The sequence below is a fragment of the Protomyctophum parallelum genome (assembly GCF_964188405.1).
Source record: "Protomyctophum parallelum genome assembly, chromosome: 10".
Classification (NCBI taxonomy): domain Eukaryota; kingdom Metazoa; phylum Chordata; class Actinopteri; order Myctophiformes; family Myctophidae; genus Protomyctophum; species Protomyctophum parallelum.
In genome coordinates, this window is record NC_139704.1 from 4,352,728 (window position 1) to 4,359,704 (window position 6,977).

The window sequence follows — 6,977 nt, forward strand, 5'->3', positions numbered from 1 at the left end:
TGCTATTTTTAAATAGCTAAAGCATAACATAATGCTAATACCAAAATGGGTGCCCCACTGCCCGGTCAGAATGGGTTAAATAGGGCTGAAGTAATATATGTTTTGAAATATAATCAAAATCTGCAATGTAACTAAAGTTTTCAAAAATAACTTTAGTGGAGTAAAAGTAGACTGTTTTGCCTCTGTTTGATGTAGTGGAGTAGAAGCAAAAGTATTGCAATTTGTAAATATTGAAAGTAGAAATACCTCAACATTTTACTTAAGTACAGTGCTTTAGTAGTTTACTTTCCACCACTGCAAAGGCGCTGTCATGATCATGGCATTTTAGTTGATGAATGTTTAATCGCCATACAAAATAATTGTGTTTTTGGCATGGCACATTGAACAGTATGGGAACATAAATAAATAATACATTGTTGGCATATGTATATGTTTGTAGTTTGTACGTATGACATGCATTCATGCATGTTATTATTAATACAGTACTGTATCCTGTATTACATTATAAATAAGTTATGTTAATGTGGTTCCTGGCGGGTGTGGGTCTATTGAGAGGTTCCATAGACATGCATTCAGAGAGACTTGAGAACACTGGTTCTCAACATCAGCCCAACCCATTCTGACCTGAGATCAGATTCACACGAGGTTTCCACTGGACACACGCTGGTCTGACGAACCCATTCTGACCTGAGATCAGATTCTAAAAATGTCAGTCGTTCTTTGATTTTTCAAAAAAATAGCAGACCTACAAGCTCGTATCGCGCCACTCGGTGGCGCGATATGAGCTTGTAGATCTGCTATTTTTCAATAGCTAAAGCATAACATGATGCCAACACCAAAATGGGTGCCCGGTCAGAATGGGTTTTAAGAGAGGTTTAAGTGAAGCACTTTGATGTTATCCGTTTAAAGCTCCAGGTGCTACATTTTGAATGTAAGTAATGTTCAGCAACTGAAGACAATAAATGTTTTCATGGAGAAAAAAAAAGAGAATTGTGATCGAGAAAATCGAGATGCACATTTGAACAAGAATTGTGCAGCGCTATAGTGTAGAATACTAGAATGGAGATCCCATACACTGCGGGCTCATGGAGTCAGCCAGCCAGTGATGCTTGATTGTTTTGTCTATATGCACACACACACACACACACACACACACACACACACACACAATCAGCGGCGTCAACTCCGGGGGTGCTCAGGCGCAGAAGCACCCACGGGCAAAATAATAAGCGGCGCCAATATCAATATGCAGAAGCAGAATATGCACCCACTGTCATGCACGTAGTCACTGTAAGCATAGAGTTATATATCTATAGAGAAGACACCCGAGTTCTCCTCCCATCCACTTGCATTAACCCATTCTGACCTGGGATCAGATTCATACGAGGTTTCCACTGGACACACACTGGTCTGATGAACCCATTCTGACCCGAGATCAGATTCTAAAATGTCAGTCGTTCTTCGATTTTTCAAAAATAGCAGACCTACAAGCTCGTATCGCGCCACTCGGTGGCGCGATATGAGCTTGTAGATCTGCTATTTTTCAATAGCTAAAGCATAACATGATGCTGACACCAAAATGGGTGCCCGTTCAGAATGGGTTAAGTTGCTCAAAAGCGCATGAGGCGGATTCACTCCTCCTTCCTGGTAGGAACAGAGTGCATTCTGGGACGGATTGCAATGGTGAGTGGCCCCAAACACATGAACGCGCTGCCGTTGAACGCGCACGAGCGTCGCCCGTCGTGAACGTGTACAATGATAGTCAACGGACAGCGCGTTCATGTGTTTGGGGCCAGGCTGCAATACCTTCATTCGGCCACTATGTCCATTTCGCCTCAAGATTTCCTCTGGGTGCCTTCTCTATAAATATATAAGACTGTAAGTCACATACCTTTACGGGGGGGGTTGTGGGCGCTTGGGCCAGATAGGTGTTGGGCCGCCGCCCATGGGCATTCAAATGCTAATAAGGTGGCTTTTGTTCTGCTGCCAGGTAGAGAGTATAAATGTTGCATACAGTACAGTACAGTACAGGATTTATTTCCATTTGACTACGATGATGAAGCCCCCTCCAGCCAAGAAGAGATTCGTCCAGTCCATGCTACAATTCGGCGCCGCACACCCTAACTAGTCCTTAATATCTACGGAAAACCCACCAATAAGCCCTTATCCAACACAAATTAACATTTTTTTTCTCAAGCCGCACAATTTCACTGGAGCGCGCAGCGCTTATATGCACGCAGACAGCACATGATACAGGCCTATACGCATGTCCCCGTCCCAAACACTGAGGACAATGAGGAGGTAAACAAGTAAACTTGTTTATAATGTGTCAAGAAAAATATATTCCAATTACTTTTCGGTGCGCACTCACCATGAATCCAAGCAGAGGTCCTCACAAGTATAGCCGCAGCCACAGTCCCAATGGCCCGGTGCCGTGAGCAAAAAGTTGATATCTAACTTTGGCTATATAATCAGCCAAATCTCAACCGATTGGTATAATTCCAAATGGTATTATACACTCAATGAAATTTATATTTTCCCATTTTTCATGGGCGTATAAGTCATAGAGCCAGAGAAAGCAGAGATATGGTAGGGGAAGCACTAATCCCTGTTAGCCATGCAGCCTATATAATGTTTCATGAGCTGTGGCTGGGGGGGGGGGGTGCACCCACCGCCCTTTATAGGAACCTGACGCCTCTGCACATCATTCGCCCGTGCGCATGAATGCGCACTCACATACTGTACACACACACACACACACACACACACACACACACAATGCAAGGAAATGTACAGTATGCTTTTGTCACACGACCGTGACGCAAAAAGTATCACATAGGTGAGCTGTGTGTGAGTGTGTGTGTGTGTGTGTGTGTGTAGGAACTTTCAATCGTAGTTGAGTAACATTTGATCAGGAGTATCTATACTTTGACTCTACTACTATGGTTGTGTACTTTGTCCACCACTGCACTACATTATTCCATTCTGACCGGGCACCCATTTTGGTGTTGGCATCATGTTATGCTTTAGCTATTGAAAAATAGCAGATCTACAAGCTCATATCGCGCCACCGAGTGGCGCGATACGAGCTTGTAGGTCTGCTATTTTTGAAAAATCGAAGACACTTTTAGAATCTGATCTCAGGTCAGAATGGGTTAATAATTAAACTGTCAGGATGTAATAGACATTTTTAGAATCTGATCTCAGGTCAGAATGGGTTATTCCACCTTCTGGGAACCCGTATAAGTTCCAGAACACAGGTTCTCTTTCCACCTCCATGTTCCGGAAGTGGAAAGTAACCGTTTTTTTGGACACAACACAAGGTTTCCATCAGACAGCGATGATATATACAGACAGACCAGTAATCCTTTCACTTCTGGGGGACTACAAACATTAGGAGATTAGCCCATTCTGACCTGAGATCAGATTCATACGAGGTTTCCGCCGGACACACACTGGTCTGACGAACCCATTCTGACCTGAGATCAGATTCTAAAAAATGTCAGTCGTTCTTCGATTTTTAAAAAAAATAGCAGACCTACAAGCTCGTATCGCGCCACTCGGTGGCGCGATATGAGCTTGTAGATCTGCTATTTTTAAATAGCTAAAGCACGACATGATGCCGACACCAAAATGGGTGCCCGGTCAGAATGGGTTAAGGACAGGTTGAAACCCACCATGCCAGCTGTGCCGTGCACGCTCTGATAACCGGGGGCCCAACAATGCATGTGCAGGTTGCTGTTGACACACTCGGACGACCAGATGCTGGTAAGCTGGCGAGCAGGTTTGGGCGCCCTGCCTCAGCCCTCACCATCACCAGCTCATCCATCCATCTCGTCTCCCTCGCCCCTCTCTGACCATAACAATGGTTCATAATTTAGACCCCATTCCTTTTTTTGGGGGGGGTACAAATCAGCACATACATGAAATTAGTTAGGAGCAGCAGTGAGCACTCGTGCCACGTCTCGGGGCTTGTGGGTATTGATACTTTTGTGTGACACTGTAGGTAATGTAGGTAAATACGCAAAAAAGTTTAAGTATGGTAGAGTTGGAGATGCAAGGTTTCTGCTCGACAGCAACGTTATGTGTAAGGTTATTGAAGGTTATATGAAGGTGTCTCTTGTGTATTGGTGAGCGCCATGCCTGCGTGCATGTGTGCCTGCGTGTGTGTGTGCATGTATGTTTGTAGCATACGTGTGCCGGGGGCTCCTGACACCGCTGTTGTCCTGATTTCCAGTCACGTGTGTGTGTGTGTGTGTGTGTGCGTGTGTGTGCGTGTGTGTGTGTGTGTGTGTGTGTGCGTGCGTGCCTGCATCGCTGTGAGCCAGAGGCTCCTCTGAGTCTCCAGATAGGCTCTAACCCATTCTGACCGGGCACCCATTTTGGTGTCAGCATCATGCTATGCTTTAGCTATTTAAAAATAGCAGATCTACAAGCTCATATCGCGCCACCGAGTGGCGCGATACGAGCTTGTAGGTCTGCTATTTTTGAAAAATCAAAGAGCGACTGACATTTTTTAGAATCTGATCTCAGGTCAGAATGGGTTCATCAGACCAGTGTGTGTCCGGCGGAAACCTCGTATGAATCTGATCTCAGGTCAGAATGGGCTAAAGGTTAACTCACTCTGAGAGAGACAGTCAGGCAGGTGGAGGATATCCACACACACACAGCACTCATTCTGCCAGCCAGCCAGTCAAAGCGCAGCGGCAGCCATGTGGGGATTACCTGGTAGCAACTACCAGTGTGATGGACATTTGTGTGGTGATGCAGGTCACGTTGGGATAGCATTTGCTGTCAGGGCAATAAACCTTGTACTGTATATCTATCTTTTATATCAACTTTCTATGTTTTTCTTCTTAAATGTCTGCCTTACTTTATAGTGCAAGAACCTCACATAACAGTATATAGCAAAAGTAGCCGATCTACAAGCTCACAACACGTTGAGTCGTCACCACGTTGTGAGCTTGTATCTCATTCAAAAATATGTGCTACCTCACGGTTACAATATTAATGCTTCTGATGACTTTTGAAGTGACGCTCGCCAGATTAGTTATGGCACAAGTTTTACTTCCAGTTCATCCGGTGGTAAATTTCTGGGGTTTCAAAAAAATATTAAAATACGCCTTTTCTACGGCTGGCAATGAGCGACATTATACTGAATCACGGGGTGGCAGTCAATAACCCATTCTGACCTGAGATCAGAGTCATACAAGGTTTCCGCCGGACACACACTGGTCTGATGAACCCATTCTGACCTGAGATCAGATTCTAAAAATGTCAGTCGCTCTTCGATTTTTCAAAAATAGCAGACCTACAAGCTCGTATCGCGCCACTCGGTGGCGCGATATGAGCTTGTAGATCTGCTATTTTTAAATAGCTAAAGCATAACATGATGCTGACACCAAAATGGGTGCCCGGTCAGAATGGGATAAGCTAAGAAAAATAAAATTTTATGATACTGTTTAGCTTTTTAGCTATTTAAAAAAGAGTGGTTGTCCTGTTATATCTGCAGGTTTTTATATACATTTAACTGATTTAAAAGTATTAACAAGAGCTTGTGACTAAAATGATAACAACAGTGGGTACATTTCAGCGCTGGTTATTTTATCAGTTTCCTGGAATGTAACTGTTTTACACGTTTTCCGGCTGACAGCGACGATACTCGGATAACTATAGCTACACTCACTGAAGCACAGCTTGTGAGCTGTCATTTAGGTGAGATGATTTCCTTTCAGTTCTCTCACTTCATTTTTGCTTTTTTGCTCTTCTGCGCTTTCCGCAGGTTGTGTTTTGCGTGGCCTTTCTGTTATTATAAAAATAGCAGATCTACAAGCTCGTATCGCACCACTCGGTGGCGCGATATGAGCTTGTAGATCTGCTATTTTTCAATAGCTAAAGCATAACATGATGCTAACACCAAAATTGGTTCCCGTTCAGAATGGGTTAATAAAGTATTCAATCAATCAATAAATAGCCTATATTATTTTCCAAGTGTCTGTTTTCACAACTGAATGAATACTGAATGAGATGAGTACAAAAATGTATTATTGTTTTTGCTGGTGAAAACCGATTAAATAATCTGTATTATTTTGAGACCGATATGGCATTTTTATGGCCGATTTTGGCCGATTCCGATTATGCTACCGATTAACCGTGCATCCCTAACATTAACCCCTCTCTCTTATTATGAAAGGCGAAAGTAGACAGATGATCTGCCAAAAATAGTTGAACATTTTGTTGAGATGATAGTTTAATGGGTTTCCAACCAAATTAATAAACAGGGGCCCGAGCACTCTGCTCGAACCGAAGTTACATTACTTAAAGGGATTGTGACATTAAAAAAAAGGTTTTGGAATTGTTCTTGTTTTTTTTAGGTTTTCTAATCTCAATTGCACCCAAAAAACATGAACTTTTAACATTCAGTAGATTTTCTGTGATCTGGGGTTTTCTGGCTCAAACAGGTGCTCTGAATTGCCGGCAGTAAGTGACATCACTTACTGCAAATCCCATATATGTCAATGGGATTTGCCAGCAGATGTCACTGTTTCACTGTGTTGCCTGTTTTCATTGTAGCTCAAAAGGCCCAAAAAACCCCAAAGAAAACTTCAGACCACAGAAAATCCACTGAATGTTCAAAGTTCAGGTTTTTTGGGTGTAATTGAGGTCATAAAACCTAAAAGAAAAATAAATTAAAATGAATGTCATAAAACCTTTAAAGATAAGGTTACTTAATTATATAATAACAAAAAGTTGCTGTATGGGGCAACCCAGAGAAAGGTGGTCAGGTGGTAGATGAATGGATCTCTGCCTCCGAGCACCGTAGCAGCAGACCTGTGACTGAAAACTGAGTCAGCTTCTTCCTCTATATAATAGCACAACAGCATGCGACTGATAAATAACCGAATTACCACAATCACCCCGATTATGTAACACCCGGCCTGTAATGGTTGCTGTGGTCAGTAAATGGAATAATCCAT

At 43.0% G+C, this 6,977-nt stretch overlaps 1 protein-coding gene across 1 annotated transcript in view; it reads left to right on the forward strand.

Annotated features, from left to right (window-relative positions):
• Positions 1-6,977, forward strand: part of LOC310866181 (cGMP-dependent protein kinase 1) — a 146,577-nt gene that overhangs the window by 21,841 nt on the left and 117,759 nt on the right. The window lies entirely within an intron of this gene.